A 10,262-nucleotide genomic window follows, 5' to 3' on the forward strand; every position below is an offset into this window, starting at 1 on the left:
TGCTTCCTTGCAGCCCAGCCAGGTGGTGACTGCTGCTTCATGCTACTTTTTATTAAAGGTTATTCATCAGGGAAGACTTCCATTTTTTATTAACTCAGTTAACCATTATGGACTTAATTACATATGCAAAATCCCATTTACTATAAAGTGCTTGATATCGTCATCACATTTACAGGCTTTACTTACATTCAAGAGGAAGAGATTATACAGGGCACATGTACCAAGCAATAGGGATCTCATAGCCATTTAAGTTATCTGCCTACTGGAATTTGAGAGGCAAGAATTATCGCCTGTAAAACATCAAATATGCACATAAGGAAAACCAGGAGAACATAAATATACTTTAAAAACTAATTTGTCATCTCTGGAGATTCCTAGGGGTTCAGTGAATTCTTTGGAATACTGATAAATGCAGAGAAAGGAACAATCAAGCATGTATTCTTTCTTTCTTTCTTTCTTTCTTTCTTTCTTTCTTTCTTTCTTTCTTTCTTTCTTTCTTTCTTTCTTTCTTTCTGTCATTTAGGTCCTCCATACAAAACTATATTCTATCTTTCATATACAGTTTGACTTTCAGTGTAACCAAAGCTAGGAGGTTCTTTACTGAAAAATTCCAAGTAATAAATACAGAAGGAATGACAGAATTAGAGAGTTACCTTTTTGTAAGTGTTAATAAAATAATCTAGGAAACGATCATTAATCACTATAAAACAGTATGTGGATTTTACAAGATGGCGTACACATTTATTTCTCCCAGTGGATTGGGTTTGACTAGAATCTAGCCTCTAAGTCTAAATGCCTTTTTATGGGGTAATGAGGAGGACTATGATGATGTAAATTTCTAAATAAAAAATGTAAATAGTCAACAGGATAAAGATTGATTTGTTCCACAAAAAAAAAAAAAAGTGACATAAGACATAGACATAAGAGTTTCTATGAATTAGAAGGGATTTAAAAGACAGCAACCAGGGGGCCTGGGTGGCTCAATCAGTTGAGCATTCGACTTCACTCAGGTCATGATCTCATAGTTCGTGAGTTCAAGTCTTATCTTGGGCTCTGTGCTGACAGCGTAGAGCCTGGAGCCTGCTTCAGATTCTATGTCTCCCTCTCTCTCTGCCCCTCCCCACCTCACTCTCTGTCTGTCTCTCAAAAATGAATAAGCATTATAAAACATTTAAAAAGACAGCAATCAAATACAGTGTATGGGTTACTTTGGATCCTGATTCAAAAAACAAACATAAAAATACATTTATGAGGTAGGTAATTAAGAAAATTTGAATATGGAAAAGAATTAGATATTAATGGATTATTTTGAATGTTGTTACATATGTTTTATGATGATATTTCTATCTTTTAAAGTTACTCATTGAAGAATTTGCAGGTAATGTAATAATGCTTTGAAATAGAAATGAACAGATAAAACCAGATTAGTGATATGTTGACAGTTTCTGAAGCCAGGTCGTGGCTAACTAGGATCCATTATTCTATCCTGTCTAGTCTTTTGTACACTGGAAAGAATAAGTCCATAGCCAGAGATTTTCTGGATTTGGTTTACTGGCCATATTTTGCTGAATTCTGCTCTGATTTAATATAAAGTCACTGGTGAAGACTAAATGGTGAAGATTGGTGAAGATTAAACCAATACTGGTAGTAATTTAGGTTTTAAAAACTTTTTAAAATATTACCTTGTGATAAATTCTTTGGAATTTATAATCATAAAATTGATATTATGACTGCCTTGAGGAATCTTCCAGACAAGAAGTGGTACAAAGCACACACACATATGCACAAGTGAACAGTTAGTTTTAGGTTTTAGCATATGAACAACTTCAAAATATTCATACTGATTTGCACTGCAATGCTATGTTATTTTATTTTATTTTATTTTTTTGAGAGAGAGAGAGAGCAAGTGAGCAGGGAAGGGTCAGAGAGAGAGGGAGATACAGAATCTGAAGCAGGCTCCAGGCTCTGAGCTAGCTGTCAACACAGAGCCCGATGGGGAGCTTGAACCCACAAACCGTGAGATCATGACCTGAGCCGAAGTGGGACGCTTAATCGACTGAACCACCCAGGTGCCCCTATGTTACTTTTTACAGATTTAAGATGTCATAGCAAGCCAAAAATGGATATTTTCTGCCTAGATATTTTTGGTCATTGTATCAAGTTGAAATATACTGCCTATTAATTATAATTCAGGCATTATAATTCATTTTTCAGGTATGACAACCAAAAAGGAAGAGAGATTTTTATTCTATTTAGCTTAGGTTTTAAAAATTAATGGTTATTAGTAGCATAAAGGACAATTAACGCACTGTAATGAGAGTTCAAAACAAAACACTAGAGTTGTTCCTCTAAGCTAATTACTGAACACGAGGATTCCTTGCCAGGAAGGGGCCATGCATCTGTGAAAACGTCCACATACCAGATGAGAGGAATTTTGCAGCCGGACCGGAGTTGGAGACTTTGGTCTAGTAACCACCCAATTTGAATTTCTGTCCAAATCGTAGGTAGGAAGCACTTGCAACAGAAATTTTAAGAAGTGATCACCCAGAGACATTTACAATTTCAAGCCATTACTCAGCTTATTTAACTAGACAAAGTGACACCAGACACCCATAGATACCTTCAGTAGTGGAAAAAGGATTCTCCACACTTTACATGTGCAGTTTTGGTATAAAATGTCACTGGCAAAAATGCTTTTGGGAAGGTGTCAGTGGGATACAAGAAACAGCGCTATTCAGGACAGTAGTACTGAGTCACCTGTACATGGCTTCCTGGCAATCTCATAAAAGGAATTCTGAGGAGAAATGGAGGAATAAACAACATGGTATATATTTTAGGTAACTGTACAATTTAGTAATTTAGTAGTAACTAGAGGAATTGGGGTAGAATTTAGAAGGGAAGGACATAGAAACATGGGCTTGAAACTATATTTCAACTTTTTAACTTTAGCATTCTCAAAAGAGCATTAAGGTTTCTAAATATCAACTGTTGTGATTGCTATTTCATCTACATGGTCTGTTGAGCCCATTCATGCAAGGCCTGTCTCCGATTATTTGTTATCTGTTTGTAAACTTTTTTTTTTTAATTTTTAAATTTTTTTAAATTTATTTTTGAGAGTCAGAGAGAGACAGCACGAGCAGGGGAGAGTCAAAGAGAGAGGGAGATACAGAATCTGACACAGGCTCCAGGCTCTGAGCTAGCTATCAGCACAGAGCCTGATGCAGGGCTTAAACCCACAAACCATGAGATCATGACCTGAGCCAAAGTCGGACACTTAACTGACTGAGCCACCCAGGCGCCCCTGGAAACTCTTTTACATGCATATGATTTATGTTAGTTATCATTGCTTTCAATTTTCTCTAAGACACATCGTTGTTCCCTATCCAATTGATCTTTATTCTTTGATTACTCCCTGGTATTTTAGTTTCCTGTCTTTCTTCAAAACTAAAGAAACTAATTACCTTAGATATTGATATCTTCATATTGAAAAATACATATTAATGCATGCTTTGGAAATTAATTCAAGTTCCAATATCACTCCAAACTTTAACACTAGGACAATTCTGAAAACTTAGTCTTCTGCTATGACTAGAAGGACTTAAAATAGTTGGCATCCTTGCAGTGTAATATCTTACATAAGATATAATTTTTATAGTGCAAGAGATAATAGAACATTTAAAAATGCAAAATTCTATTAAAATAGAAGGAGCAGGGCTCCTGGGGCTCAGTTGGTTAAGCAGATGACTTTTAATATTGGCCCAGGTCTTGATCTCATGTTGTTAGTTCAAGCCTCTCATTAAAAAGAAACAAACAAACACACGTTAAAAAAAAAAAACAACCATAAACTAAAGCAAACTAAACTAAACCAAATTAAACTAAAATGGAAGCAAGAACAAGTTTCTAGAACTCTGCCCAAAAGAACTCATATTTTATTTGTTTATTTTACTTTTCTTGTTTTTTCTTTCTGTTTTTTTGAAGTCTAGAAATCTAGATAAACCAAACATATTTTTGACTGAAATTTCTATTTTTTTTTCTGCCCCTGAATTCTAGTGTAGATGGTACCCAAACACATGGAAACATTTCTCTGTATTACGACTTCACCAAAACCTTTCTTTTTGGTTCTATTCTATTTAAAAAGAAAAATAAATATTGCAACAGCTTGTCAACCCCCACCGGTAATGTATTTTCAGAAAAGTCTCATCAAACTGTCCAGGAAGAAAAAACTCTTCTAAATGTATTGTCACTTAAGAGATTTCAAAGTACTTTTAATATTTTACCAATATGCTCACTCAGTTCCTAATTATTTTTGGATCCTGCTGAGTAATTTTCTCAGCTTCTTAGTGTGGTGATTTGCATTCCTTCTCACATCTGGGCTTTTTCTCTGCCTTTTATTTTTTATTGTTTGGATTGACATAGGAGCTTCAATTTTCTCTTCTTAAGAAGACTAGATGATTTTTTTCTTAAAAATGAATATTTCCTACAAACTTCTAACTTGTCTCTAGATGTCTTATGCTTATGTCCATGCTTAAAAAACGCAGCAGTAAGTATCGCTTTGTTTTCCTTTGTCAGAGAATGCTGGCTCTTGGATTTTGAAAAACAAAACAAAACATATATTCTTAGTTTCTTTAAAGAGGGAGTGCATGAAACTTATTTTTAGATGAGATGGATGGCTTCCAAACAATGATGGGATTAACTAAGGAAAATTCATGACTACTTCTTCATTTTTCTTTTGAAAGCATTTCAATAAGATATAAGACCATCTTTTCCAGGGGCCTGGGTGGCTCAGTCGGTTGAGCATCCGACTTTGGCTCAGGTCATGATCTCATGGTTCATGGGTTCGAGCCCTGCATCAAGCTCTGTGCTAATAGCCAGCTCAGAGCCTGGAGGCTGTTTCGGATTCTGTGTCTCCCTCTCTCTCTGACTCTCCCCTGCTCATGCTGTCTGTCTCTCTCTCAGAAATAAAACATTAAAAAATAAAAAAAAATTAAAAACAGACTATCTTTTCCAATATAAGGTTAGATTTTGAATCATTTGGCATTGAACTGCTGTCACTTTACCACAAAGGATTTTAATATACCAAGATGACAGCTATGATGATTATGATGATAATGATGACAATGATGATGAGGATACCCACCTGCAAAAGGCTGCTAGTGTTTCTTTTTGTTATATTTGATATGTAAAATCTCAAAATTAAACAAGATCATTATTCCTTCATGATTCAATTAATAGCATAATGAACTATGAGTTAGGGATCCTGACCTATTCCCTAGGCAAGTTTGGGAAATACCATCTTAAAGTCAATCCTGTATGATTTATAAACTTATAATTATTTACATATTTTCTTGTGTTTTACATATTTGTTCTTGTGGCCAAGAGCCACGAATTTTTCTTTTTCTTTTGGTATATAACTAGTTCTTAGCACACAGGGAAGGACTTTCAATAAATGGTCGGTGAATGAGTTAATGAATCTCTAACATATTTGATATCTTATGACCATTATATATCAATACAAAATTATTATTCATTTCTTTAGAATTTTGAACATAAAGCAAAATCTTCTTTCTAGAAGGAGTTAGATTCTAAGGCTTTCTATTTCATTCTGGACAAATTTCCACAATATTTGTTTTTCAAAATGGTTATCTATATGTAATATTTAAATATAGAACTGAGTATAGTTCAATTATTTGACATCTTCAAAATTTATTTGTAAACATTAAGAGATCCACTTGGGAATAGTTGAGGAAGAATTTATAAACAAGTGGTTCACTAGTCTTATATTAAAATGACTTAAGTATTACAATACTTAGAACTCTTTGGATAGAATGATAAACATCACAAAACAAATTTAAAGTCATAAAAATATAAAGGTATGAGTAGATTTAAATATGTATGCAAGTGCTCATTTTTCTGTACCTATAATTATAGTAAAAGATATTGTGATGAGTTATTAAACAGAGAACATTGAGTTTTCCAAATTCATAAGGAAGGGCTTCCCATATTAACTAATGATAATATTGTAAGCCCTAAGACAACCACTATTGTTTTAAAGAGGTGTGAATTATAAGCCAATAATTGAAGTTATAGATAATTAGAAAGAATGCTGAATAAATCCAAAGTAGGAAGAAAAATGGAAAAAAGAATAAAAGAGAGATAGCATAAATAGAAAACAACTACCAAGATGGTGGGTTTTAATCTAAAGATATCAGTGCACCTGGATGGCTCAGTGGAGTAAGCCTAACTTCAGCTCAGGTCATGATCTCATGGTCCGTGAACCTGAGCCCCTCATTAGGCTCTGTGCTGACAGCTCAGAGCCTGGAGCCTGCTTTGGATTCTGTCTCCCTCTCTCTCTGCCCCATGCCTGCTTGCTCTCTGTCTCTCTCTCTCTCAAAAATAAACATTAAGAAAATATTATTGTATTAAATGTAGATGTCTAATCTATTACATTGAAAAGAAAAAGAGATGAAGCAAGACCTGACTATCTTCTTTATACAAAACCCCACTGTAATTATAAAGACATGGATATATTAAAAGTAGGGGAATGGAAAACAATCATGCACATATTAATCATTTATTAGAAGGACTACACTTTTCTGATGTATTTCCTGGGGGGATTTGTCAAACATACAAATTGCTCATATAAGTGCTGGTTAATTTCCCAGTTCGGTTAATTTAGAAGTTATTTTTCCACTAGACTACACTGTTTTGGCAACTTTGTTGTAAGTCTTGAGATCAGATAATCTGAGATCAATACTTTTGATATTATTTTCAAAATTGTTTTGGTAATTATAGTTTTTTTTTATTTCCCTACAAGTTTATAATCAGGTTTTAATTTCACAAAAAAAGCCTGCAGGATTTTGATTTCTATTCCAACAAATCTATGATCAATTTTAGGGAGAATTTACAACAATACAGAGACTTCTAAGCTTTAAATATGTCATATCTTTTCATTTAAGTATTCTGTATTTTTTCTGTAATAGCTTATAGTAATCAGTGTGCCAGTATTCCATATTTTGAATTATTTCATCCTGTGTTTTTAGTGCTATTTGATGTAATTTCAAATTTTACTTAACACCACCACCAAAAAATTATGCCAAGATGTGCATTCTAAACTAAATGCAATGACTACTTGTTAAACTAGAAGATTTAAATAGAAACAGAATTCTTATAACATGAAATATAAAATGTCTGGGACATGTTCAAAATTGCTCACCACATTAAGAGCAAAAGAAATCTCAACTTGGGTGAGAACAGACAATCAATAAACATCAATAGCAAGATGCCACAGATGTTAGAATTATTGGAATGGGATTATAAAGCAACTAGTGAAAATAACTGTCCCAGAAGCAATGTGGATGCTCTTGAAACAAATGATAAAAATAGAATATCTCAACAAAGACATAAAACATATAAAGAAAAATCAAATTGGAATTTTAGAACTGAATGCAATAACTCAAGTATATATCTCACTAGATGGCTCAAAAAGGGATGAGCACTGAGAAAAGTATAGAACTGTTGAATCCCTATATTGTACACCTGAAACTAATATGACAGTATATGCTAAGTATACTAGAATTAAAATTTAAAAATTTAAAATAAATACAGATAGATACCACCCCCAACTTCCTATTTTATTTAAAAGTAGAATGAGTGAACTTGAATTTAGATTAATAGAAAACTCCAGTGTGGACAAGAGAAGAAAAATAACAAAAAAAGATGACTGAGGGGGCATCTGGGTGGCTGAGTTGGTTCAGCAGCCAACTCTCGGTTTTAGCTCAGGTCATGGTCTCACCTTTTCTGAGTTTGAAACTTGCAGCAGGCTCTGTGCTGCCCATGCAGAGTCTGGTTGGGATTCTCTCTCTCTCCATCTCTCTCTGCTCCTCCTCCATTCTGTGTCTCATCCCCCTCCACCCAAATAAATAAACTTAAAAATATAAAAGATGACTGAGTCTCAGGACATGTGCAACAGTAACAAAGTGTTAGAGATCTAGAAGGAGAAGAGGCAGATCACGGGAAGCCAAAAACATTTGAAGAAACAATGGCTAAAAGCCTCCCAAATTAGTGAATGGCATAAACTTACTGATTCAGGAATATTAGCAATACCCCAATAATGTAAATATAAAGAAATTTGTGGTCAGGGACATCATGATCAAATTCCTGAAAACTAAGGAGAAATAAAAAAATAGTTTAGGTAATCATAGAGGAAAAAATGCAGTATTTATTAAGAACAACTTTTTTTTAATTTTATTTTTTAGTAATGTCTATACCCTATGTGGGGCTTGAACCCACAACCCTGAGATTAAGAGTCACATGCTCTACCAACTGAGCCAGCCAGGCGCCCTTATGAGGAAAAACAACTTAAGCCACAATGCATTCTGATATGGATACAGGTATCAGAAGGAAGTGGCACAATATTTTTCAGGTATTGAAAGAAAATAACTGACAACCTAGATTTTTATCCCCAGGAAAATTATTCTTCACTAGTGAAGGTAAAATTAATACATTCTTAGATGGAAGGAGAATGAAGAGTGTGACACGAACATACTTGCCGCTAAAAGAATTGACAAAGACAAGCTGATAAGGAACTTGGAACATCAAGAAAGAAGAAAGAGCAAGTTGTGGATAAATGTATATTAAATGAAGAAATTATGCTTTTCTCTTATGTTTTTTAATTTATTTAACAGTTGAAAGTCAAATTGGGATATACAAATACTTAGGTAAATCTTAGGAGCATTATGCTGAGGGGGAAAAAGGCAATTGCAAATGTTAGATGATACATAATTTTATCTCTAGAATAATCTCTAAGTAATAATTTTAAACATGGAACAGAATTCAGTAGTTGCCAGGATTTAGGCTTGGAATAAGATTATAACTATTAAGTGGGCTAGGGGATGGGGGGAGGTGCCTGGGTGGCTCAGTGGGTTAAGCGTCTGATATGGGCTCAGATCAAGATCTCACAGTTATTGAGTTCCAGTCCTGCATCAGGCTTTATGCTGACAGCTCAGAGTCTGGAGTCTGCTTCAGATTCTGTGTTTCCCTCTCTCTCCTCACCTCCCTCACTCATGCTCTGTCTTTGTCAAAAATAAAATAGAAACATTAAAAAAAAATTTTAAAGAAGATAACTATTAAGGTACAACACAAAAGGATTTCTTTGTGGTGATGGAACAGTTCTGTATTGTGACTGTGCTGATAGCTACATGGAATTATTCATACAAAACTTTATAAAACTTTGCTCAAAATTGTTTTAAAATGCATGCAAAAACTGATGAAATATAAGAAACCAGGCATGATTTTCTGAGCTAAATTGTATGCTAATGTCAATTTTCTGTTTTGGGCAATGTACTGTGATTATGTAAGATGTGATCATTGAGAGAGCTAGATGAAGACTCCATGGGAAATGTATACACTACAATTGCACATTATTGTATGGCAAACTGTTTCAAAATAAAAATACCAAAAAATGGATCAGTACATATTTCTTCCCCTAATTTTCTGATCTTAGATTGTATTGGTATTATTTCTTCCTTAAATGTTCAGTAAAGTCTACAAGAGAAATTTTCTGAATCTGGAGTAGTCTGTGAAAAAAAAAAATTTCTTTATTGATTCAATATGATCATTAGATAAACGACCATATACACTTTCCACCTTTTAAACATTTTAGGTAATTGTTGTTGAATTTGTCTATTTCATAAAGTTGTCTAATCATTGGTGTGAAAAGAATTTCAGGGGCACCTGGGTGGCTCAGTCGGTTGAGCATGTGGCTTTGGCTCAGGTCATAATCTCACGGTTGGTGGGTTCAAGCCCCTCATCGAGTACAGCTAGCTCAGAGCCTGGAGTCCGTCTTCGGATTCTGTGTCTCCCTCTCTCTCTGACCCTTCCCTGCTCACGCTGTCTCTCTCTCTCTCTCTCTCAAAAATAAATCAAGCATTTAAAAAGAGAAAAAAAAAAATATGGGGCGCCTGGGTGGCTTAGTAGGTTAAGCGTCCGACTTTCACTTAGGTCATGATCTCNAAAAACATTTAAAAAAATTTAAAAAGAAAAAAAAGAATTTCATTATTAACATTGTAATATCTCTGCATTTAATACATAGTCATGGACTGTCTTTTGTGAATGACTTTGTAATTCATTAATTCTTGTTTTGTATTAGTAAATTAGCTATTGTTTTATTATTATTCTATTTCAATAAACAGTTGATTTCATTATATTTACCATCTGTTCCATTTTATGGATTTCTACCATTTTTTAAGCTTATTTATTTTGAG

The 10,262-nt window shown here is 34.1% G+C and overlaps 1 non-coding gene across 1 annotated transcript; it reads right to left on the reverse strand.

The window, feature by feature from the left end:
* Positions 1-8,264: 8,264 nt before the first annotated feature.
* On the reverse strand, positions 8,265-8,337 carry TRNAK-CUU (transfer RNA lysine (anticodon CUU)). Its single transcript has one exon. It is a non-coding gene; the product is annotated as a tRNA-Lys (tRNA).
* Positions 8,338-10,262: the final 1,925 nt, after the last annotated feature.

Source organism: Crocuta crocuta, unplaced genomic scaffold (assembly GCF_008692635.1).
Source record: "Crocuta crocuta isolate KB4526 unplaced genomic scaffold, BGI_CrCroc_1.0 scaffold378, whole genome shotgun sequence".
Lineage (NCBI taxonomy): Eukaryota > Metazoa > Chordata > Mammalia > Carnivora > Hyaenidae > Crocuta > Crocuta crocuta.